Source organism: Triticum aestivum, unplaced genomic scaffold (genome assembly GCF_018294505.1).
Source record: "Triticum aestivum cultivar Chinese Spring unplaced genomic scaffold, IWGSC CS RefSeq v2.1 scaffold88641, whole genome shotgun sequence".
In the NCBI taxonomy this organism is placed as follows: Eukaryota; Viridiplantae; Streptophyta; class Magnoliopsida; order Poales; family Poaceae; genus Triticum; species Triticum aestivum.
In genome coordinates this window covers 1-23,132 of record NW_025229428.1, presented here as the reverse complement: position 1 = coordinate 23,132, position 23,132 = coordinate 1, and the positions used below count along the sequence as shown (strand labels likewise).

Below are 23,132 nucleotides of genomic sequence, written 5' to 3'. Positions count from 1 at the left end.
TTGTAGTGGAGCTGGGAGGGGCAAGGATAAGGGACGAAGACCGGGGTAACATGTCGGATGCGATCATACCAGCACTAAAGCACCGGATCCCATCAGAACTCCGAAGTTAAGCGTGCTTGGGCGAGAGTACTACTAGGATGGGTGACCTCCTAGGAAGTCCTCGTGTTGCATTCCCTTTTTAATTTTTTTCGCGCCGCTTGCAAAACATAACGCACGTCTAAGTAATATATTTACCGTGTTTTATTATTTTGCACGAGTGCGGTAAGTCATAGCTGGGTGCTCACGATTCACGGGTCCAGCGTCGGCGTTGTGGCGCGGCAAGCGTGCACTGGTGCGGTTGAGAGGGAGGGGTGGAAACCGCGTTAAACTCGTCTCCGTAGTTGAGAGGGAGCGGCCAAAGCAATGTGCAATCGTCTTTGTAGTGGAGCTGGGAGGGGCAAGGATAAGGGACGAAGACCGGGGTAACATGTCGGATGCGATCATACCAGCACTAAAGCAACGGATCCCATCAAAACTCCGAAGTTAAGCGTGCTTGGGCGAGAGTAGTACTAGGATGGGTGACCTCCTGGGAAGTCCTCGTGTTGCATTCCCTTTTTAATTTTTTTCGCGCCGCTTGCAAAACATAACGCACGTGTAAGTAATATATTACCGTGTTTTATTATTTTGCACGAGTGCGGTATGTCATAGCTGGGTGCTCACGATTCACGGGTCCAGCGTCGGCGTTGTGGCGCGGCAAGCGTGCACTGGTGCGGTTGAGAGGGAGGGGTGGAAACCGCGTTAAACTCGTCTCCGTAGTTGAGAGGGAGCGGCCAAAGCAATGTGCAATCGTCTTTGTAGTGGAGCTGGGAGGGGCAAGGATAAGGGACGAAGACCGGGGTAACATGTCGGATGCGATCATACCAGCACTAAAGCACCGGATCCCATCAGAACTCCGAAGTTAAGCGTGCTTGGGCGAGAGTAGTACTAGGATGGGTGACCTCCTGGGAAGTCCTCGTGTTGCATTCCCTTTTTAATTTTTTTCGCGCCGCTTGCAAAACAAAACGCACGTGTAAGTAATATATTTACCGTGTTTTATTATTTTGCACGAGTGCGGTAAGTCATAGCTGGGTGCTCACGATTCACGGGTCCAGCGTCGGCGTTGTGGCGCGGCAAGCCTGCACTGGTGCGGTTGAGAGGGAGGGGTGGAAACCGCGTTAAACTCGTCTCCGTAGTTGAGAGGGAGCGGCCAAAGCAATGTGCAATCGTCTTTGTAGTGGAGCTGGGAGTGGCAAGGATAAGGGACGAAGACCGGGGTAACATGTCGGATGCGATCATACCAGCACTAAAGCACCGGATCCCATCAGAACTCCGAAGTTAAGCGTGCTTGGGTGAGAGTAGTACTAGGATGGGTGACCTCTTGGGAAGTCCTCGTGTTGCATTCCCTTTTTATTTTTTTTCGCGCCGCTTGCAAAACAAAATGCACGTGTAAGTAATATATTTACCGTGTTTTATTATTTTGCACGAGTGCGGTAAGTCATAGCTGGGTGCTCACGATTCACGGGCCCAGCGTCGGCGTTGTGGCGCGGCAAGCGTGCACTGGTGCGGTTGAGAGGGAGGGGTGGAAACCGTGTTAAACTCGTCTCCGTAGTTGAGAGGGAGCGGCCAAAGCAATGTGCAATCGTCTTTGTAGTGGAGCTGGGAGGGGCAAGGATAAGCGACGAAGACCGGGGTAACATGTTGGATGCGATCATACCAGCACTAAAGCACCGGATCCCATCAGAACTCCGAAGTTAAGCGTGCTTGGGCGAGAGTAGTACTAGGATGGGTGACCTCCTGGGAAGTCCTCGTGTTGCATTCCCTTTCTAATTTTTTTCGCGCCGCTTGCAAAACAAAACGCACGTGTAAGTAATATATTTACCGTGTTTTATTATTTTGCACGAGTGCGGTAAGTCATAGCTGGGTGCTCACGATTCACGGGCCCAGCGTCGGCGTTGTGGCGCGGCAAGCGTGCACTGGTGCGGTTGAGAGGGAGGGGTGGAAACCGCGTTAAACTCGTCTCCGTAGTTGAGAGGGAGCGGCCAAAGCAATGTGCAATCGTCTTTGTAGTGGAGCTGGGAGGGGCAAGGATAAGGGACGAAGACCGGGGTAACATGTCGGATGCGATCATACCAGCACTAAAGTACCGGATCCCATCAGAACTCCGAAGTTAAGCGTGCTTGGGCGAGAGTAGTACTAGGATGGGTGACCTCCTGGGAAGTCCTCGTGTTGCATTCCCTTTTTAATTTTTTTCGCGCCGCTTGCAAAACAAAACGCACGTGTAAGTAATATATTTACCGTGTTTTATTATTTTGCACGAGTGCGGTAAGTCATAGCTGGGTGCTCACGATTCACGGGTCCAGCGTCGGCGTTGTGGCGCGGCAAGCGTGCACTGGTGCGGTTGAGAGGGAGGGGTGGAAACCGCGTTAAACTCGTCTCCGTAGTTGAGAGGGAGCGGCCAAAGCAATGTGCAATCGTCTTTGTAGTGGAGCTGGGAGGAGCAAGGATAAGGGACGAAGACCGGGGTAACATGTCGGATGCGATCATACCAGCACTAAAGCACCGGATCCCATCAGAACTCCGAAGTTAAGCGTGCTTGGGCGAGAGTAGTACTAGGATGGGTGACCTCCTGGGAAGTCCTCGTGTTGCATTCCCTTTTTAATTTTTTTCGCGCCGCTTGCAAAACAAAACGCACGTGTAAGTAATATATTTACCGTGTTTTATTATTTTGCACGAGTGCGGTAAGTCATAGCTGGGTGCTCACGATTCACGGGTCCAGCGTCGGCGTGGTGGCGCGGCAAGCGTGCACTGGTGCGGTTGAGAGGGAGGGGTGGAAACCGCGTTAAACTCGTCTCCGTAGTTGAGAGGGAGCGGCCAAAGCAATGTGCAATCGTCTTTGTAGTGGAGCTGGGAGGGGCAAGGATAAGGGACGAAGACCGGGGTAACATGTCGGATGCGATCATACCAGCACTAAAGCACCGGATCCCATCAGAACTCCGAAGTTAAGCGTGCTTGGGCGAGAGTAGTACTAGGATGGGTGACCTCCTGGGAAGTCCTCGTGTTGCATTCCCTTTTTAATTTTTTTCGCGCCGCTTGCAAAACAAAACGCACGTGTAAGTAATATATTTACCGTGTTTTATTATTTTGCACGAGTGCGGTAAGTCATAGCTGGGTGCTCACGATTCACGGGTCCAGCGTCGGCGTTGTGGCGCGGCAAGCGTGCACTGGTGCGGTTGAGAGGGAGGGGTGGAAACCGCGTTAAACTCGTCTCCGTAGTTGAGAGGGAGCGGCCAAAGCAATGTGCAATCGTCTTTGTAGTGGAGCTGGAAGGGGCAAGGATAAGGGACGAAGACCGGGGTAACATGTCGGATGCGATCATACCAGCACTAAAGCACCGGATCCCATCAGAACTCCGAAGTTAAGCGTGCTTGGGCGAGAGTAGTACTAGGATGGGTGACCTCCTGGGAAGTCCTCGTGTTGCATTCCCTTTTTAATTTTTTTCGCGCCGCTTGCAAAACAAAACGCACGTGTAAGTAATATATTTACCGTGTTTTATTATTTTGCACGAGTGCGGTAAGTCATAGATGGGTGCTCACGATTCACGGGTCCAGCGTCGGCGTTGTGGCGCGGCAAGCGTGCACTGGTGCGGTTGAGAGGGAGGGGTGGAAACCGCGTTAAACTCGTCTCCGTAGTTGAGAGGGAGCGGCCAAAGCAATGTGCAATCGTCTTTGTAGTGGAGCTGGGAGGGGCAAGGATAAGGGACGAAGACCGGGGTAACATGTCGGATGCGATCATACCAGCACTAAAGCACCGGATCCCATCAGAACTCCGAAGTTAAGCGTGCTTGGGCGAGAGTAGTACTAGGATGGGTGACCTCTTGGGAAGTCCTCGTGTTGCATTCCCTTTTTAATTTTTTTCGCGCCGCTTGCAAAACATAACGCACGTGTAAGTAATATATTACCGTGTTTTATTATTTTGCACGAGTGCGGTAAGTCATAGCTGGGTGCTCACGATTCACGGGTCCAGCGTCGGCGTTGTGGCGCGGCAAGCGTGCACTGGTGCGGTTGAGAGGGAGGGGTGGAAACCGCGTTAAACTCGTCTCCGTAGTTGAGAGGGAGCGGCCAAAGCAATGTGCAATCGTCTTTGTAGTGGAGCTGGGAGGGGCAAGGATAAGGGACGAAGACCGGGGTAACATGTCGGATGCGATCATACCAGCACTAAAGCACCGGATCCCATCAGAACTCCGAAGTTAAGCGTGCTTGGGCGAGAGTAGTACTAGGATGGGTGACCTCCTGGGAAGTCCTCGTGTTGCATTCCCTTTTTAATTTTTTTCGCGCCGCTTGCAAAACAAAACGCACGTGTAAGTAATATATTTACCATGTTTTATTATTTTGCACGAGTGGCGAAACAAAACGCACGTGTAAGTAATATATTTACCATGTTTTATTATTTTGCACGAGTGCGGTAAGTCATAGCTGGGTGCTCACGATTCACGGGTCCAGCGTCGGCGTTGTGGCGCGGCAAGCGTGCACTGGTGCGGTTGAGAGGGAGGGGTGGAAACCGCGTTAAACTCGTCTCCGTAGTTGAGAGGGAGCGGCCAAAGCAATGTGCAATCGTCTTTGTAGTGGAGCTGGGAGGGGCAAGGATAAGGGACGAAGACCGGGGTAACATGTCGGATGCGATCATACCAGCACTAAAGCACCGGATCCCATCAGAACTCCGAAGTTAAGCGTGCTTGGGCGAGAGTAGTACTAGGATGGGTGACCTCCTGGGAAGTCCTCGTGTTGCATTCCCTTTTTAATTTTTTTCGCGCCGCTTGCAAAACATAACGCACGTGTAAGTAATATATTTACCGTGTTTTATTATTTTGCACGAGTGCGGTAAGTCATAGCTGGGTGCTCACGATTCACGGGTCCAGCGTCGGCGTTGTGGCGCGGCAAGCTGTCAGGACCCCGACTCGATGTCACATCGATCTAGCCGGTAACACCTCATATCACTTTGCGGCCTCACGCACGGTATCCCCACGGGTGTCGTCTTACCTTTTCCCGGGACCGTTTGCGCCTTTTGGCTCACGTATATGATAGTGTCGCTAGCATCCATATGATAAGGAGCCCGGGCTGACATGACTAGTCGTAAACCCAAAGTGGCACAGACTTACAGGGACAGGCATCCATGACCCAGCTTCGAACGTGTCGGTCATCAGCAAGTGGGTCCGGGCTATAGCACTGGGCTAGCAGGACTCTGGTAAACCGGGCTGTAGCGGGCTAACAGGACTCCGGTACTCAAAGCGTGACATTTCCCCGAAGGGACAGACACAGGAACGAAGAAGGACACATGCCGGCCAGCCTAAGTGTTCCAGAGCAGTAGCAAGCTACCATGGCTCAGCGGTAACACTAGGAGACATTTCCCGGTAAGAGAGGCTACTAAAGATAAACAACTAGATGGTCAGATCCCACACATAGCAATACACATTACACGTACGCATAACATGCAGGTATGTGCTGTACAACATGGCATCACAGCATAACTCAACAATTATATAGATAAAGGCTCAGAAGAGCCATCATAGCATTTATTGCAAACAGGGGTCACAAGACCCGTCATACAGAGCATACAAGCAACAAGCGGAAGCATTACATGTCTGGGTACAGACATCTATAAATGAAAAAGGCTGAAGAGCCTGACTATCTACAACATCCGATCAAGATCGTAGCTGAGGTACTAGCTACTAGTCGAAGTCCACGAGAACACTAGTAAGACCGAAGTCTCCGCTGCAAAAACATAAATAAAGCAACATGAGTACAAAGGTACTCAGCAAGACTTACATCAGATCCTATCATACATGCACTGTATCAAGAGGGTAATGTGGGGTTTAGTTGCAGCAAGCCAGCTTTGACTCTGTGGCTATCCTGTTCTACGACTACCAGAAACTCTGGAGGTGAAACAACGAACACGAGTCCACTAATCACCACACAATACACTACTATGGATTCATCCCCGTCTCCCTACGAGGAGGCCATCCATAGCACTCACACTTGTCTTGAGCATTTTAGAGTATCAACTTCAAGTTGTCTATGTACCATGTAAGCATCCAAGAAGTCCATAACCGCGGACCCGGCTATTCGAATAGATCATGTTAACCCTGCAGGGGTGTACTTCTTCACACACGCTCTCGCCACTTACCGCCATGTACACGTCATGTATCTCGGCAACCTTCAAGCGGAAGCCTGGCGAGGGTGTCGGCCACGACCTGACTAACCACACAAGACTCTAGTCCAGGTTTATCGCCTATTCGGGTTCCATCCGCAAGGAGATCCGGCCGGGGTGTCGCTCACGGCCCCAAACGATGTGAGCAGGGTTCCCGAGCCCACCAACCGGGTGCCACTCGGTACACCGTGCCACGTGTGCCTAGTCTGTCCCAAGCCCACCCTGCCGGGTGCCACTTGGTAAAAAAATAGCACTACCTACAAACACCAGAAACTAGTTGCGACTCCTGGACAGAGATCAAGTTGGTTAATAAGCCGAGAGAGTCAATTAAGGATCCCAATGTGTGGTAGTATCGAGTCATTGGACAACATACATAGAACTCAGTGCTTAAGGACGGTTCCAGCGAGACAACCCACCATGTACTCCTACATGGCCTCCCACCGCTACCTTTACCAAATCGTGTTCACACACTTCACTCTCAGCAATAGAACATATCGTGACACTCCAATTCATTCCCAATGAACCAGACCTGACACACTCTAAGCAATAGCAGGCATGGCATGGTAGGAACACATCAGTGGCTTCAATCAACTCCTACACATGCTAGTGGGTTTCAACTATTTACTGTGGCAATGACAGGTCATGCAGAGGAATGGTTCAACTACCGCAGCACAAAGTAGCAGATGAATCGTTGTTGTCCTAATGCAATAACTGAGAGCAGGAGCGAGAGAGTAGGGTTTTATCGAAATGAACAAGGGGGTTTGCTTGCCTGGTAAATCAACAAGGGAGGCACTGCTTCACCGACAGGTACTCTGGAATGTCTCCGGAGCAGGACCTATCGAGAAGGAACGGTGCCGGCAATCAATACACAATCATATGCAACAATATGATGCATGAACATGGCATGTAGATGTGATGCTGTTGAGCTAATGCAACTAGTGTTCAATTGGTTTGAAGTCCATTTGAACCAAAGGTTCAAATGCATTTCTAAATTAGGTCTCTTATATATGCCATAATGTGTTTTCCCATATTCAGCATGTATAAGTTGGTTTTTCATGCATGAAACTAGTACAGATGGAAAGATTGCATTTTTCTGATAATTTTTCATATATAAATTATTTAAATCTGAGCTACGGTTGAATTGTTATGAATTTTTGAAGTTTAAATCAATTTCTGGAATTTCCTGATTTATTTTAATTCCAGAAATTAAATACTGCGTCAGCATGACGTCAGCATGACGTCAGCGGGTCAACACGGCTGTACAGGTCAAACCTGACGTGTGGGACCCACACGTCAGTGACAGGGGGGTTAACAGGGTTATTTTAGTTTAATTAAATAGTTAGGGGGGGGGCACCGGGCCCACTGTCAGTGTCAGGGGGGGTTAGTCAACGGTGATTAGCACTAAGCTAATCACCTGACGGGCCGGCCCCACCTGGCAGGGCTCAGGCGACGGAGGCTCGTCGCCGGCGACCTCTGGACACGGCGGAGTCCGCGCCACAGGCCACGGGGACGGCGTCGGAGAGCACTGGGGCGTAGCCCGGGCTCTCGCGCATCTGATGGAACAGGTGGGAGGAGCGGGGACGGCCGGAGCTCGCCGGAGCGAAGCTCGGGACGGCGGCCGGAGTTCGGGCGCGAGCGGGTTTGGGCTGCGGGGCACGTGGAGGCCACCTGAGGGGCTCGGCGGCACCCTCGTGGCACCAGGAGCGCGAAGGGGGGCTCGGTTTGAGCGGAGGCAGCCCGAAACGGCGACGGCGACATGGACGGCGGCGAGTGGCTTCGGCCGTGGTGGGGGGGCGGCGCTACGGCACGGGGACGGGAGGAAGAAGAGAGGGGAACGGCGGCGGAGCTCACCGCGATCACGCAGAGCAGCATAGCGGGGTCGGGGATGGCCTGGTGACGGCGAATTGATGGCGGCGGACGGTGGAGCCCGAGGAGGAAGACGATGGCGATGGTGGCTCCTCGGGGCACTCCGGCTTGCTTGGCTCGACGAGGAGGTAGAGAGGGTCGAGGCGGAGCTCGGGGGCTCTACGGAGGGGCGAGGGGACGGCGGGGAGCGCATCGGTGACGAGCTGCGGCGGCGGCAGCGCTTCGGGTGAGAGGGAGAGAGAGCAGGGGAAAAGGAGGAGGGCGAGGGAGAGTGAGAGCGGTGTGGTCGGGGCTGCGTGGCGACGTGCAACCCATCCAGAGCGACGCGGAGGAAGCAGGAGGTGGAGGGAAGCAGGAGGTGGAGGCGCGGCGGTGCGCGCGCGTCGGCACGCGCCGTTCCCCTGTCGGGAAGGAAGACGACAGGGGAGGGGGGCCAGGTGGGCTGGGCCACCTCCCGGCTGGGCCGGCCTGCTGCGGCTGGGCCGCACAGGGGAGGCCACAGGTAACCCCTCCTTTTTTTTTCTGTTTTCTATTTTTTTTTCTGACATTTGTTTTGATTTAATAAATATATTAAATCATTTAATTTTATTATGCCAATTTTTGCAGGAGCTAGATATATTATTCCAGAGCTCTTTTATAATTGGCATAATTTTTGGGCCATAATTCATATATATAGAAATATATTCCCAATGCAAATATTTATCGAATTAATCCAATGGCCAAAATAAATATCCATGAGCTCCTAAAAATATTGTTTTGATTTTTATCTCTGTCCAATATTTTTAGAGGGCATCATGAGCATTTTCTTGGACCCTTTTGGAGAAGTTTTTATTTGGGTCATTTTCAAAAGATGCTTCTGAGGGTTCCACCAATCCTCATTTCAAATTTAAATGAAATTTAAATATGATGCACAAATGGCTAGCTAGCCTAGGTCATACCAGACTAGGGATGTGACAACTCGCCCCCACTTGAAAGAATCTCGTCCCGAGATTCAGGGGTCGACGGAAAGAAAGCGGGGTACTCCAGTCGAAGACGATCTTCTCGCTCCCAGGTAGCTTCTCTCTCGGAATGATGAGACCACTGAATTTTGAGAAACTTGATGTTCTGACGTCGAGTAACACGCTCTGCTTGATCAAGAATGCGAACCGGGTACTCTCGGTATGTGAGGTTATCTTGGAGATCAAGCGTTTCGTGGTCCACTCCGCGGATAGGATCCGAGAAGCAACGCCTGAGTTGAGAGACGTGGAAGACATCATGAACTCGAGAAAGATGTGGGGGTAGTTCCAATTGGTAGGCAACCTCTCCTCGTTTAGCGAGAATGCGAAAGGGACCAATGTAACGAGGAGCCAACTTGCCCTTGATACCGAAACGATGGGTACCCTTTAAAGGAGTAACCCGAAGGTAAGCTTGGTCGCCAATTTCATAAGTCATATCCTTATGATGACGATCGTACTGACTTTTCTGACGAGACTGGGCTGTTTTCAAATTCTCACGTATGATGCGAACTTGCTCTTCTGCCTCCTGGATCATATCCGGTCCAAAGAATTGTCTTTCACCGGTTTCTGACCAGTTCAAAGGTGTTCGACATCTTCGTCCATAGAGAACCTCAAAAGGAGCTTGCTTAAGGCTGGATTGGTAGCTATTGTTATAGGCAAACTCGGCAAAAGGAAGACATTTCTCCCAATCCATACCGAATGAGATAACGCAAGCTCGGAGCATGTCTTCGAGAATTTGATTGACCCGTTCCACCTGACCACTTGACTGAGGGTGGAACGCGGTACTGAAGGAAAGATGGGTTCCCATGGCAGTTTGGAAACTCTCCCAGAAATGAGAAGTAAAAAGACTGCCACGGTCTGAATTGATCTCTAGTGGAACACCATGAAGTGACACTATTCGAGAAATATATAAGTCAGCAAGCTGACTAGCAGTGATATTTTCCCGAACAGGAAGGAAGTGAGCCACTTTGGAGAGACGATCAATGACTACGAAGATAGCGTTATTCCCTCTCTTGGTCCTGGGAAAGCCGGTGATGAAGTCCATACTAACTTTATCCCATTTCCATTCAGGAATAGCTAAAGGCTGAAGGGCGCCAGCAGGTCTTTGATGCTCTGCCTTAACGCGACGACAAACGTCACATTTAGCAATGAACTCAGCGATTTCTCTCTTCATCCTAGTCCACCAGAACCTCTGGCGTAGGTCCTGATACATCTTAGTACTACCGGGATGAATCGTGAGAGGGGATTCATGCGCCTCCTTAAGAATCAATTGCCGAAGATGTTGCTTCTTGGGAACCACCAAGCGATTCTCAAAGAAAACAACACCACGATCATCAACAGAGAAACTACCAGCAACTCCCTTCTTAACGTTATCCTTGATACGGGAAATACCCGTATCATATTGCTGGCTAGTTATGATCTGATCCTCAAGGGTAGGTTTCGCCACCAAGGTAGAAAGGAATCCGTGAGGAGCAATGTGAAGGTTAAGCTTACAGAATTCCTCATGGAGAAGTGGTTGGCCTTGCTGCAACATGAGATTGTTGCAATAGGATTTACGGCTTAGAGCATCAGCCATGACATTGGCTTTGCCTGGAGTGTAGGTAATCCCTAGATCATAATCTGTGATTAACTCCAACCAACGTCTTTGCCTAAGGTTCAGATCCGGTTGGGTGAAGATATACTTGAGACTCTGGTGATCGGTGTAGATCTCGCAACGTTTACCAAGGAGGTAATGTCGCCAGGTCTTGAGTGCATAGACTACGGCTGCAAGCTCTAGATCATGTGTAGGATAATTCTCCTCATGTGGATGCAACTGTCGAGATGCATAGGCAATCACATGACGATCCTGCATAAGAATGCAACCTAGTCCCTGTCGTGAGGCGTCGCAGTAGATAATAAAGTCTTTAGTGAAATCCGGTGGCACAAGTATGGGAGCAGAAGTCAAGCGTCTTTTCAGTTCCTGAAAACTGTACTCACACTGTGGGGACCACTCAAACTTTTTATCTTTCTTGAGAAGTTCCGTGAGGGGTTTGGCTACTTTGGAGAAGTTTTCAACAAAGCGGCGAAAATAGCTGGCTAGACCAAGGAAACTCCTAACTTGTTTGACTGTTTCAGGTGGAGTCCAATCGAGAACGGCTTGAACTCTCTCGGGATTGACAGCAATGCCCTTACCAGAGATTACGTGGCCTAGGTAGGTCACTTCTGGCAACCAAAATTCACACTTGGAGAACTTGGCATAAAGGCGGTGCTCTCTGAGTTTTTCTAACACAAGCCTAAGATGTTCGGCATGCTCTTCCTCGTTCTTCGAGTAAATAAGAATATCATCGAGGTAAACCACGACAAACTTATCTAAGTACTCCATGAAGATCGAGTTCATCAAACGGGAGAATGTGGCTGGGGCGTTGGTTAGGCCAAAGGACATGACGGTGTACTCGTACTGACCATAACGGGTGACAAAAGCTGTCTTGGGAATGTCCCCATTTCTGATCTTGATTTGATGGTAGCCTAACCTTAAATCCATCTTGGAAAATACTGAGGATCCAGCGAGCTGATCATACAGGTCGTTGATCCTGGGAAGCGGATACTTGTTCTTTATCGTGACCAAATTAACGGGACGATAATCTACAACCATCCGGTCCGTACCATCCTTCTTCTTGACGAAAAGGACGGGGCAAGCCCAAGGAGAAGAACTAGGACGGATGAAACCCTTTTGCAAGGACTCATCGAGTTGTTTCTTAAGCTCGGCTAGTTCTAGGGGTGCCATCTTGTAGGGTCTTCGGGAGATTGGAGCTGTTCCTGGGATAAGATCTATGACGAACTCTACATCTCTGTCAGGTGGAACACCTGGCAGTTCCTCTGGAAAGACATCCGGAAAATCACGGACTACCGGGATATCTTCAAGGTCTGGAAGAGGGCTGGCATTAAGAGAATAGAGCTGACGCTTTGCAAGTCTAGTGGAGACGGTGACTATCTTGCCAGATGGGTGTGTAAGCTGAACAGATCTTGTGTAACAATCAATCTTGGCATGATGAGCTGTCATCCAGTCCATACCCAAGATGATGTTAATATCTGAAGACTTGAGGGCTACAAGTGATGCAAGGAATACAAGTCTGTCAACAAGGATTTCGTTACCATGGCTTACACTAGAGGTTTGCCATTTGGATCCAGGAGTTTGGATGACTAGCGGAGTTGGCATATCACAAAATGATATGTCGTGCAAACGAGCATAACCTTCAGCAATGAAGGAGTGAGATGCTCCAGTATCAAATAGAACTGATGCTGGGTGACAATTGACAAGGAGTGTTCCAAGAACGACATCTGGATCATCGTGAGCGTCTTTAGCTGAGACGTGATGCACACGTCCACGTTCAGTGGGGGCTGACTTGACACTGATCATCTTGCGTGATGGCTTAATACAGCCAACAGTCTTCTCGGGCTGGGGTGGAGCATAACTAGTCTGAGAGCAATCACGTGCATAGTGTCCTGGCTTCCCGCATGTGAAGCAAGTCCCTGAGGTTGGACGGGGACCCGCACTGACAAACGGTCTACCAGTAGGCCCGGGTGGAACATACGACTGAGCTGGAGAAGGCACCACATAGGCTGGCCTCGGTGCATATTCGGAAGGAATAGCGGAGTTTGGAACCCAAATCCGGCGTTTCTGGGAACTAGAACCGGAGGAAGATCCCAAATCACGGTTGTGCTTACGAGACTCCTCGTAAGTGAGTTGAGCTGTCTCTGCATTGATGGCCTTGTTCACAAGGGCTTGGAATGTATCACAATGATGCAGGTGGAGATCACGACGCAACTTGGGGTTGAGACCCTTCCGGAACCTAGCTTGTTTCTTGGCGTCCGTGGACACTTCTTCTGTGGCATAGCGGGCAAGGTTCTCGAACTCTCTGGTATAAGTATCAACAGCCATCTTACTCTGGGTGAAACTACAGAACTCTTCTCTCTTGCGATCAATAAGGGCCTGGGGAATGTGATGCTCGCGAAAAGCCTCAGTGAAATCCTTCCAGGTAGGAATCTGGCCAACTGGAAGCATAGCCTCATAGTTCTGCCACCAAAGACTAGCAGGACCTTCTAGGTGATATGTGGCATAAGTGACCTTGTCATCTTCAGCTACGTTCGCGGAACGCAGCTTATGGGTGATGCTACGGAGCCAGTCATCTGCATCGAGTGGCTCGATGGAATGATGAAAGGTAGGTGAGTGCAAGCGGATAAAGTCATGACTGGTCACTGATCCCTTGAGCTGATGTGCGGTATTCTCCTCAATACGTGCCAACAAGCGGTTAGACTCACGCTTGTTCCTCTCCATCTCTAGCATGAATTCTGGCAACGAAGGCTGGTCAGGAGGATCCTCATCCCTACCATCTCCATGGTTCTGGCTACGAACAACAGAACTTGATGACATCCTGGTAAAACGAAACCAAGGACGAAATCAGCATCAACTATCGACTGTAGAATGTAGGACAAGGAATTAGTATCTCTCGAACTCTTAGAGAAAATCCGGCAGCATAACGGCAGTAAAATGCTCAGAATGAGACATCCTACTAAACATAGGGTGGTAACATACTTATCATCATCACTCAAGGTTCTGAGATAGTACTAAACAGACTACACCGGAAATACTCGAAAACTGGGACCGTTTGCGCCTTTTGGCTCACGTATATGATAGTGTCGCTAGCATCCATATGATAAGGAGCCCGGGCTGACATGACTAGTCGTAAACCCAAAGTGGCACAGACTTACAGGGACAGGCATCCATGACCCAGCTTCGAACGTGTCGGTCATCAGCAAGTGGGTCCGGGCTGTAGCACTGGGCTAGCAGGACTCCGGTAAACCGGGCTATAGCGGGCTAACAGGACTCCGGTACTCAAAGCGTGACATTTCCCCGAAGGGACAGACACAGGAACGAAGAAGGACACATGCCGGCCAGCCTAAGTGTTCCAGAGCAGTAGCAAGCTACCATGGCTCAGCGGTAACACTAGGAGACATTTCCCGGTAAGAGAGGCTACTAAAGATAAACAACTAGATGGTCAGATCCCACACATAGCAATACACATTACACGTACGCATAACATGCAGGTATGTGCTGTACAACATGGCATCACAGCATAACTCAACAATTATATAGATAAAGGCTCAGAAGAGCCATCATAGCATTTATTGCAAACAGGGGTCACAAGACCCGTCATACAGAGCATACAGGCAACAAGCGGAAGCATTACATGTCTGGGTACAGACATCTATAAATGAAAAAGGCTGAAGAGCCTGACTATCTACAACATCCGATCAAGATCGTAGCTGAGGTACTAGCTACTAGTCGAAGTCCACGAGAACACTAGTAAGACCGAAGTCTCCGCTGCAAAAACATAAATAAAGCAACATGAGTACAAAGGTACTCAGCAAGACTTACATCAGATCCTATCATACATGCACTGTATCAAGAGGGTAATGTGGGGTTTAGTTGCAGCAAGCCAGCTTTGACTCTGTGGCTATCCTGTTCTACGACTACCAGAAACTCTGGAGGTGAAACAACGAACACGAGTCCACTAATCACCACACAATACACTACTATGGATTCATCCCCGTCTCCCTACGAGGAGGCCATCCATAGCACTCACACTTGTCTTGAGCATTTTAGAGTATCAACTTCAAGTTGTCTATGTACCATGTAAGCATCCAAGAAGTCCATAACCGCGGACCCGGCTATTCGAATAGATCATGTTAACCCTGCAGGGGTGTACTTCTTCACACACGCTCTCGCCACTTACCGCCATGTACACGTCATGTATCTCGGCAACCTTCAAGCGGAAGCCTGGCGAGGGTGTCGGCCACGACCTGACTAACCACACAAGACTCTAGTCCAGGTTTATCGCCTATTCGGGTTCCATCCGCAAGGAGATCCGGCCGGGGTGTCGCTCACGGCCCCAAACGATGTGAGCAGGGTTCCCGAGCCCACCAACCGGGTGCCACTCGGTACACCGTGCCACGTGTGCCTAGTCTGTCCCAAGCCCACCCTGCCGGGTGCCACTTGGTAGAAAAATAGCACTACCTACAAACACCAGAAACTAGTTGCGACTCCTGGACAGAGATCAAGTTGGTTAATAAGTCGAGAGGGGTCGAGTTACCGGAACCCAATGTGTGGTAGTATCGAGTCATTGGACAACATACACAGAACTCAGTGCTTAAGGACGGTTCCAGTGAAACAACCCACCATGTACTCCTACATGGCCTCTCACCGCTACCTTTACCAAATCGTGTTCACACACTTCACTCTCAGCAATAGAACATATCGTGACACTCCAATTCATTCCCAATGAACCAGACCTGACACACTCTAAGCAATAGCAGGCATGGCATGGTAGGAACACATCAGTGGCTTCAATCAACTCCTACACATGCTAGTGGGTTTCAACTATTTACGGTGGCAATGACAGGTCATGCAGAGGAATGGTTCAACTACCGCAGCACAAAGTAGCAGATGAATCGTTGTTGTCCTAATGCAATAACTGAGAGCAGGAGCGAGAGAGTAGGGTTTTATCGAAATGAACAAGGGGGTTTGCTTGCCTGGTAAATCAACAAGGGAGGCACTGCTTCACAGACAGGTACTCTGGAACGTCTCCGGAGCAGGACCTATCGAGAAGGAACGGTGCCGGCAATCAAAACACAATCATATGCAACAATATGATGCATGAACATGGCATGTAGATGTGATGCTGTTGAGCTAATGCAACTAGTGTTCAATTGGTTTGAAGTCCATTTGAACCAAAGGTTCTAATGCATTTCTAAATTAGGTCTCTTATATATGCCATAATGTGTTTTCCCATATTCAGCATGTATGAGTTGGTTTTTCATGCATGAAACTAGTACAGATGGAAAGATTGCATTTTTCTGATAATTTTTCATATATAAATTATTTAAATCTGAGCTACGGTTGAATTGTTATGAATTTTTGAAGTTTAAATCAATTTCTGGAATTTCCTGATTTATTTTAATTCCAGAAATTAAATACTGCGTCAGCATGACGTCAGCATGACGTCAGCGGGTCAACACGGCTGTACAGGTCAAACCTGACGTGTGGGACCCACACGTCAGTGACAGGGGGGTTAACAGGGTTATTTTAGTTTAATTAAATAGTTAGGGGGGGGCACCGGGCCCACTGTCAGTGTCAGGGGGGGTTAGTCAACGGTGATTAGCACTAAGCTAATCACCTGACGGGCCGGCCCCACCTGGCAGGGCTCAGGCGACGGAGGCTCGTCGCCGGCGACCTCTGGACACGGCGGAGTCCGCGCCACAGGCCACGGGGACGGCGTCGGAGAGCACTGGGGCGTAGCCCGGGCTCTCGCGCATCTGATGGAACAGGTGGGAGGAGCGGGGACGGCCGGAGCTCGCCGGAGCGAAGCTCAGGACGGCGGCCGGAGTTCGGGCGCGAGCGGGTTTGGGCTGCGGGGCACGGGGAGGCCACCTGAGGGGCTCGGCGGCACCCTCGTGGCACCAGGAGCGCGAAGGGGGGCTCGGTTTGAGCGGAGGCAGCCCGAAACGGCGACGGCGACATGGACGGCGGCGAGGGGCTTCGGCCGTGGTGGGGGGGCGGCGCTACGGCACAGGGACGGGAGGAAGAAGAGAGGGGAACGGCGGCGGAGCTCACCGCGATCACGCAGAGCAGCACAGCGGGGTCGGGGATGGCCTGGTGACGGCGAATTGACGGCGGCGGACGGCGGAGCCCGAGGAGGAAGACGATGGCGATGGTGGCTCCTCGGGGCACTCCGGCTTGCTTGGCTCGACGAGGAGGTAGAGAGGGTCGAGGCGGAGCTCGGGGGCTCTACGGAGGGGCGAGGGGACGGCGGGGAGCGCGTCGGTGACGAGCTGCGGCGGCGGCAGCGCTTCGGGTGAGAGGGAGAGAGAGCAGGGGAAAAGGAGGCGGGCGAGGGAGAGTGAGAGCGGTGTGGTCGGGGCTGCGTGGCGACGTGCAACCCATCCAGAGCGACGCGGAGGAAGCAGGAGGTGGAGGGAAGCAGGAGGTGGAGGCGCGGCGGTGCGCGCGCGTCGGCACGCGCCGTTCCCCTGTCGGGAAGGAAGACGACAGGGGAGGGGGGCCAGGTGGGCTGGGCCACCTCCCGGCTGGGCCGGCCTGCTGCGGCTGGGCCGCACAGGGGAGGCCACAGGTAACCCCTCCTTTTTTTTATTTCTGTTTTCTATTTTTTTTTCTGACATTTGTTTTGATTTAATAAATATATTAAATCATTTAATTTTATTATGCCAATTTTTGCAGGAGCTAGATATATTATTCCAGAGCTCTTTTATAATTGGCATAATTTTTGGGCCATAATTCATATATATAGAAATATATTCCCAATGCAAATATTTATCGAATTAATCCAATGGCCAAAATAAATATCCATGAGCTCCTAAAAATATTGTTTTGATTTTTATCTCTGTCCAATATTTTTAGAGGGCATCATGAGCATTTTCTTGGACCCTTTTGGAGAAGTTTTTATTTGGGTCATTTTCAAAAGATGCTTCTGAGGGTTCCACCAATCCTCATTTCAAATTTAAATGAAATTTAAATATGATGCACAAATGGCTAGCTAGCCTAGGTCATACCAGACTAGGGATGTGACACAAGCGTGCACTGGTGCGGTTGAGAGGGAGGGGTGGAAACCGCGTTAAACTCGTCTCCGTAGTTGAGAGGGAGCGGCCAAAGCAATGTGCAATCGTCTTTGTAGTGGAGCTGGGAGGGGCAAGGATAAGGGACGAAGACCGGGGTAACATGTCGGATGCGATCATACCAGCACTAAAGCACCGGATCCCATCAGAACTCCGAAGTTAAGCGTGCTTGGGCGAGAGTAGTACTAGGATGGGTGACCTCCTGGGAAGTCCTCGTGTTGCATTCCCTTTTTAATTTTTTTCGCGCCGCTTGCAAAACAAAACGCACGTGTGTTGCATTCCCTTTTTAATTTTTTTCGCGCCGCTTGCAAAACAAAACGCACGTGTAAGTAATATATTTACCGTGTTTTATTATTTTGCACGAGTGCGGTAAGTCATAGCTGGGTGCTCACGATTCACGGGTCCAGCGTCGGCGTTGTGGCGCGGCAAGCGTGCACTGGTGCGGTTGAGAGGGAGGGGTGGAAACCGCGTTAAACTCGTCTCCGTAGTTGAGAGGGAGCGGCCAAAGCAATGTGCAATCGTCTTTGTAGTGGAGCTGGGAGGGGCAAGGATAAGGGACGAAGACCGGGGTAACATGTCGGATGCGATCATACCAGCACTAAAGCACCGGATCCCATCAGAACTCCGAAGTTAAGCGTGCTTGGGCGAGAGTAGTACTAGGATGGGTGACCTCCTGGGAAGTCCTCGTGTTGCATTCCCTTTTTAATTTTTTTCGCGCCGCTTGCAAAACAAAACGCACGTGTAAGTAATATATTTACCGTGTTTTATTATTTTGCACGAGTGCGGTAAGTCATAGCTGGGTGCTCACGATTCACGGGCCCAGCGTCGGCGTTGTGGCGCGGCAAGCGTGCACTGGTGCGGTTGAGAGGGAGGGGTGGAAACCGCGTTAAACTCGTCTCCGTAGTTGGGAGGGAGCGGCCAAAGCAATGTGCAATCGTCTTTGTAGTGGAGCAGGGAGGGGCAAGGATAAGGGACGAAGACCGGGGTAACATGTCGGATGCGATCATACCAGCACTAAAGCATCGGATCCCATCAGAACTCCGAAGTTAAGCGTGCTTGGGCGAGAGTAGTACTAGGATGGGTGACCTCCTGGGAAGTCCTCGTGTTGCATTCCCTTTTTAATTTTTTTCGCGCCGCTTGCAAAACAAAACGCACGTGTAAGTAATATATTTACCGTGTTTTATTATTTTGCACGAGTGCGGTAAGTCATAGCTGGGTGCTCACGATTCACGGGCCCAGCGTCGGTGTTGTGGCGCGGCAAGCGTGCACTGGTGCGGTTGAGAGGGAGGGGTGGAAACCGCGTTAAACTCGTCTCCGTAGTTGAGAGGGAGCGGCCAAAGCAATGTGCAATCGTCTTTGTAGTGGAGCTGGGAGGGGCAAGGATAAGGGACGAAGACCGGGGTAACATGTCGGATGCGATCATACCAGCACTAAAGCACTGGATCCCATCAGAACTCCGAAGTTAAGCGTGCTTGGGCGAGAGTAGTACTAGGATGGGTGACCTCCTGGGAAGTCCTCGTGTTGCATTCCCTTTTTAATTTTTTTCGCGCCGCTTGCAAAACAAAACGCACGTGTAAGTAATATATTTACCGTGTTTTATTATTTTGCACGAGTGCGGTAAGTCATAGCTGGGTGCTCACGATTCACGGGCCCAGCGTCGGCGTCCTCGTGTTGCATTCCCTTTTTAATTTTTTTCGCGCCGCTTGCAAAACAAAACGCACGTGTAAGTAATATATTTACCGTGTTTTATTATTTTGCACGAGTGCGGTAAGTCATAGCTGGGTGCTCACGATTCACGGGCCCAGCGTCGGCGTTGTGGCGCGGCAAGCGTGCACTGGTGCGGTTGAGAGGGAGGGGTGGAAACCGCGTTAAACTCGTCTCCGTAGTTGAGAGGGAGCGGCCAAAGCAATGTGCAATCGTCTTTGTAGTGGAGCTGGGCGGGGCAAGGATAAGGGACGAAGACCGGGGTAACATGTCGGATGCGATCATACCAGCACTAAAGCACCGGATCCCATCAGAACTCCAAAGTTAAGCGTGCTTGGGCGAGAGTAGTACTAGGATGGGTGACCTCCTGGGAAGTCCTCGTGTTGTTCTCTTTTTAATTTTTTTCGCGCCGCTTGCAAAACATAACGCACGTGTAAGTAATATATTTACCGTGTTTTATTATTTTGCACGAGTGCGGTAAGTCATAGCTGGGTGCTCACGATTCACGGGTCCAGCGTCGGCGTTGTGGCGCGGCAAGCGTGCACTGGTGCGGTTGAGAGGGAGGGGTGGAAACCGCGTTAAACTCGTCTCCGTAGTTGAGAGGGAGCGGCCAAAGCAATGTGCAATCGTCTTTGTAGTGGAGCTGGGAGGGGCAAGGATAAGGGACGAAGACCGGGGTAACATGTCGGATGCGATCATACCAGCACTAAAGCACCGGATCCCATCAGAACTCCGAAGTTAAGCGTGCTTGGGCGAGAGTAGTACTAGGATGGGTGACCTCCTGGGAAGTCCTCGTGTTGCATTCCCTTTTTAATTTTTTTCGCGCCGCTTGCAAAACAAAACGCACGTGTAAGTAATATATTTACCGTGTTTTATTATTTTACACGAGTGCGGTAAGTCATAGCTGGGTGCTCACGATTCACGGGTCCAGCGTCGGCGTTGTGGCGCGGCAAGCGTGCACTGGTGCGGTTGAGAGGGAGGGGTGGAAACCGCGTTAAACTCGTCTCCGTAGTTGAGAGGGAGCGGCCAAAGCAATGTGCAATCGTCTTTGTAGTGGAGCTGGGAGGGGCAAGGATAAGGGACGAAGACCGGGGTAACATGTCGGATGCGATCATACCAGCACTAAAGCACCGGATCCCATCAGAACTCCGAGGTTAAGCGTGCTTGGGCGAGAGTAGTACTAGGGTGGGTGACCTCCTGGGAAGTCCTCGTGTTGCATTCCCTTTTTAATTTTTTTCACGCCGCTTGCAAAACAAAACGCACGTGTAAGTAATATATTTACCGTGTTTTATTATTTTGCACGAGTGCGGTAAGTCATAGCTGGGTGCTCACGATTCACGGGCCCAGCGTCGGCGTTGTGGCGCGGCAAGCGTGCACTGGTGCGGTTGAGAGGGAGGGGTGGAAACCGCGTTAAACTCGTCTCCGTAGTTGAGAGGGAGCGGCCAAAGCAATGTGCAATCGTCTTTGTAGTGGAGCTGGGAGGGGCAAGGATAAGGGACGAAGACCGGGGTAACATGTCGGATGCGATCATACCAGCACTAAAGCACCGGATCCCATCAGAACTCCGAAGTTAAGCGTGCTTGGGCGAGAGTAGTACTAGGACGGGTGACCTCCTGGGAAGTCCTCGTGTTGCATTCCCTTTTTAATTTTTTTCGCGCCGCTTGCAAAACAAAACGCACGTGTAAGTAATATATTTACCGTGTTTTATTATTTTGCACGAGTGCGGTAAGTCATAGCTGGGTGCTCACGATTCACGGGCCCAGCGTCGGCGTTGTGGCGCGGCAAGCGTGCACTGGTGCGGTTGAGAGGGAGGGGTGGAAACCGCGTTAAACTCGTCTCCGTAGTTGAGAGGGAGCGGCCAAAGCAATGTGCAATCGTCTTTGTAGTGGAGCTGGGAGGGGCAAGGATAAGGGACGAAGACCGGGGTAACATGTCGGATGCGATCATACCAGCACTAAAGCACCGGATCCCATCAGAACTCGGAAGTTAAGCGTGCTTGGGCGAGAGTAGTACTAGGATGGGTGACCTCCTGGGAAGTCCTCGTGTTGCATTCCCTTTTTAATTTTTTTCGCGCCGCTTGCAAAACAAAACGCACGTGTAAGTAATATATTTACCGTGTTTTATTATTTTGCACGAGTGCGGTAAGTCATAGCTGGGTGCTCACGATTCACGGGCCCAGCGTCGGCGTTGTGGCGCGGCAAGCGTGCACTGGTGCGGTTGAGAGGGAGGGGTGGAAACCGCGTTAAACTCGTCTCCGTAGTTGAGAGGGAGCGGCCAAAGCAATGTGCAATCGTCTTTGTAGTGGAGCTGGAAGGGGCAAGGATAAGGGACGAAGACCGGGGTAACATGTCGGATGCGATCATACCAGCACTAAAGCACCGGATCCCATCAGAACTCCGAAGTTAAGCGTGCTTGGGCGAGAGTAGTACTAGGATGGGTGACCTCCTGGGAAGTCCTCGTGTTGCATTCCCTTTTTAATTTTTTTCGCGCCGCTTGCAAAACAAAACGCACGTGTAAGTAATATATTTACCGTGTTTTATTATTTTGCACGAGTGCGGTAAGTCATAGCTGGGTGCTCATGATTCACGGGCCCAGCGTCGGCGTTGTGGCGCGGCAAGCGTGCACTGGTGCGGTTGAGAGGGAGGGGTGGAAACCGCGTTAAACTCGTCTCCGTAGTTGAGAGGGAGCGGCCAAAGCAATGTGCAATCGTCTTTGTAGTGGAGCTGGGAGGGGCAAGGATAAGGGACGAAGACCGGGGTAACATGTCGGATGCGATCATACCAGCACTAAAGCACCGGATCCCATCAGAACTCCGAAGTTAAGCGTGCTTGGGCGAGAGTAGTACTAGGATGGGTGACCTCCTGGGAAGTCCTCGTGTTGCATTCCCTTTTTAATTTTTTTCGCGCCGCTTGCAAAACAAAACGCACGTGTAAGTAATATATTTACCGTGTTTTATTATTTTGCACGAGTGCGGTAAGTCATAGCTGGGTGCTCACGATTCACGGGCCCAACGTCGGCGTTGTGGCGCGGCAAGCGTGCACTGGTGCGGTTGAGAGGGAGGGGTGGAAACCGCGTTAAACTCGTCTCCGTAGTTGAGAGGGAGCGGCCAAAGCAATGTGCAATCGTCTTTGTAGTGGAGCTGGGAGGGGCAAGGATAAGGGACGAAGACCGGGGTAACATGTCGGATGCGATCATACCAGCACTAAAGCACCGGATCCCATCAGAACTCCGAAGTTAAGCGTGCTAGGGCGAGAGTAGTACTAGGATGGGTGACCTCCTGGGAAGTCCTCGTGTTGCATTCCCTTTTTAATTTTTTTCGCGCCGCTTGCAAAACAAAACGCACGTGTAAGTAATATATTTACCGTGTTTTATTATTTTGCACGAGTGCGGTAAGTCATAGCTGGGTGCTCACGATTCACGGGTCCAGCGTCGGCGTTGTGGCGCGGCAAGCGTGCACTGGTGCGGTTGAGAGGGAGGGGTGGAAACCGCGTTAAACTCGTCTCCGTAGTTGAGAGGGAGCGGCCAAAGCAATGTGCAATCGTCTTTGTAGTGGAGCTGGGAGGGGCAAGGATAAGGGACGAAGACCGGGGTAACATGTCGGATGCGATCATACCAGCACTAAAGCACCGGATCCCATCAGAACTCCGAAGTTAAGCGTGCTTGGGCGAGAGTAGT

The 23,132-nt window shown here is 50.9% G+C and overlaps 24 non-coding genes and 1 pseudogene across 24 annotated transcripts; all 25 read left to right on the top strand.

Annotated features, from left to right (window-relative positions):
• Window positions 1–55: 55 nt before the first annotated feature.
• LOC123175095 (5S ribosomal RNA) lies at window positions 56–174 on the top strand. Its single transcript, XR_006487617.1, has one exon. It is a non-coding gene; the product is annotated as a 5S ribosomal RNA (ribosomal RNA).
• A 297-nt stretch (window positions 175–471) lies between these two features.
• On the top strand, window positions 472–590 carry LOC123175096 (5S ribosomal RNA). Its single transcript, XR_006487618.1, has one exon. It is a non-coding gene; the product is annotated as a 5S ribosomal RNA (ribosomal RNA).
• A 296-nt stretch (window positions 591–886) lies between these two features.
• On the top strand, window positions 887–1,005 carry LOC123175084 (5S ribosomal RNA). The gene has a single exon (XR_006487603.1). It is a non-coding gene; the product is annotated as a 5S ribosomal RNA (ribosomal RNA).
• A 297-nt stretch (window positions 1,006–1,302) lies between these two features.
• On the top strand, window positions 1,303–1,421 carry LOC123175092 (5S ribosomal RNA). The gene has a single exon (XR_006487613.1). It is a non-coding gene; the product is annotated as a 5S ribosomal RNA (ribosomal RNA).
• Window positions 1,422–1,718: 297 nt separating this feature from the next.
• On the top strand, window positions 1,719–1,837 carry LOC123175083 (5S ribosomal RNA). The gene has a single exon (XR_006487602.1). It is a non-coding gene; the product is annotated as a 5S ribosomal RNA (ribosomal RNA).
• Window positions 1,838–2,134: 297 nt separating this feature from the next.
• LOC123175087 (5S ribosomal RNA) lies at window positions 2,135–2,253 on the top strand. The gene has a single exon (XR_006487607.1). It is a non-coding gene; the product is annotated as a 5S ribosomal RNA (ribosomal RNA).
• A 297-nt stretch (window positions 2,254–2,550) lies between these two features.
• On the top strand, window positions 2,551–2,669 carry LOC123175082 (5S ribosomal RNA). Its single transcript, XR_006487601.1, has one exon. It is a non-coding gene; the product is annotated as a 5S ribosomal RNA (ribosomal RNA).
• Window positions 2,670–2,966: 297 nt separating this feature from the next.
• LOC123175081 (5S ribosomal RNA) lies at window positions 2,967–3,085 on the top strand. The gene has a single exon (XR_006487600.1). It is a non-coding gene; the product is annotated as a 5S ribosomal RNA (ribosomal RNA).
• A 297-nt stretch (window positions 3,086–3,382) lies between these two features.
• Window positions 3,383–3,501, top strand: LOC123175080 (5S ribosomal RNA). The gene has a single exon (XR_006487599.1). It is a non-coding gene; the product is annotated as a 5S ribosomal RNA (ribosomal RNA).
• Window positions 3,502–3,798: 297 nt separating this feature from the next.
• On the top strand, window positions 3,799–3,917 carry LOC123175086 (5S ribosomal RNA). Its single transcript, XR_006487606.1, has one exon. It is a non-coding gene; the product is annotated as a 5S ribosomal RNA (ribosomal RNA).
• Window positions 3,918–4,213: 296 nt separating this feature from the next.
• On the top strand, window positions 4,214–4,332 carry LOC123175079 (5S ribosomal RNA). The gene has a single exon (XR_006487596.1). It is a non-coding gene; the product is annotated as a 5S ribosomal RNA (ribosomal RNA).
• Window positions 4,333–4,689: 357 nt separating this feature from the next.
• LOC123175078 (5S ribosomal RNA) lies at window positions 4,690–4,808 on the top strand. Its single transcript, XR_006487595.1, has one exon. It is a non-coding gene; the product is annotated as a 5S ribosomal RNA (ribosomal RNA).
• Window positions 4,809–17,861: 13,053 nt separating this feature from the next.
• LOC123175102 (5S ribosomal RNA) lies at window positions 17,862–17,980 on the top strand. The gene has a single exon (XR_006487622.1). It is a non-coding gene; the product is annotated as a 5S ribosomal RNA (ribosomal RNA).
• A 352-nt stretch (window positions 17,981–18,332) lies between these two features.
• LOC123175100 (5S ribosomal RNA) lies at window positions 18,333–18,451 on the top strand. Its single transcript, XR_006487621.1, has one exon. It is a non-coding gene; the product is annotated as a 5S ribosomal RNA (ribosomal RNA).
• Window positions 18,452–18,748: 297 nt separating this feature from the next.
• Window positions 18,749–18,867, top strand: LOC123175091 (5S ribosomal RNA). The gene has a single exon (XR_006487612.1). It is a non-coding gene; the product is annotated as a 5S ribosomal RNA (ribosomal RNA).
• Window positions 18,868–19,164: 297 nt separating this feature from the next.
• Window positions 19,165–19,283, top strand: LOC123175089 (5S ribosomal RNA). The gene has a single exon (XR_006487609.1). It is a non-coding gene; the product is annotated as a 5S ribosomal RNA (ribosomal RNA).
• Window positions 19,284–19,730: 447 nt separating this feature from the next.
• On the top strand, window positions 19,731–19,849 carry LOC123175097 (5S ribosomal RNA). Its single transcript, XR_006487619.1, has one exon. It is a non-coding gene; the product is annotated as a 5S ribosomal RNA (ribosomal RNA).
• Window positions 19,850–20,144: 295 nt separating this feature from the next.
• LOC123175099 (5S ribosomal RNA) lies at window positions 20,145–20,263 on the top strand. The gene has a single exon (XR_006487620.1). It is a non-coding gene; the product is annotated as a 5S ribosomal RNA (ribosomal RNA).
• A 297-nt stretch (window positions 20,264–20,560) lies between these two features.
• On the top strand, window positions 20,561–20,679 carry LOC123175093 (5S ribosomal RNA). The gene has a single exon (XR_006487614.1). It is a non-coding gene; the product is annotated as a 5S ribosomal RNA (ribosomal RNA).
• A 297-nt stretch (window positions 20,680–20,976) lies between these two features.
• Window positions 20,977–21,095, top strand: LOC123175090 (5S ribosomal RNA). Its single transcript, XR_006487611.1, has one exon. It is a non-coding gene; the product is annotated as a 5S ribosomal RNA (ribosomal RNA).
• Window positions 21,096–21,392: 297 nt separating this feature from the next.
• On the top strand, window positions 21,393–21,511 carry LOC123175094 (5S ribosomal RNA). Its single transcript, XR_006487615.1, has one exon. It is a non-coding gene; the product is annotated as a 5S ribosomal RNA (ribosomal RNA).
• Window positions 21,512–21,808: 297 nt separating this feature from the next.
• On the top strand, window positions 21,809–21,927 carry LOC123175088 (5S ribosomal RNA). Its single transcript, XR_006487608.1, has one exon. It is a non-coding gene; the product is annotated as a 5S ribosomal RNA (ribosomal RNA).
• Window positions 21,928–22,224: 297 nt separating this feature from the next.
• On the top strand, window positions 22,225–22,343 carry LOC123175077 (5S ribosomal RNA). Its single transcript, XR_006487594.1, has one exon. It is a non-coding gene; the product is annotated as a 5S ribosomal RNA (ribosomal RNA).
• Window positions 22,344–22,640: 297 nt separating this feature from the next.
• LOC123175085 (5S ribosomal RNA) lies at window positions 22,641–22,759 on the top strand. The gene has a single exon (XR_006487605.1). It is a non-coding gene; the product is annotated as a 5S ribosomal RNA (ribosomal RNA).
• A 297-nt stretch (window positions 22,760–23,056) lies between these two features.
• LOC123175098 (uncharacterized) lies at window positions 23,057–23,132 on the top strand (annotated as a pseudogene).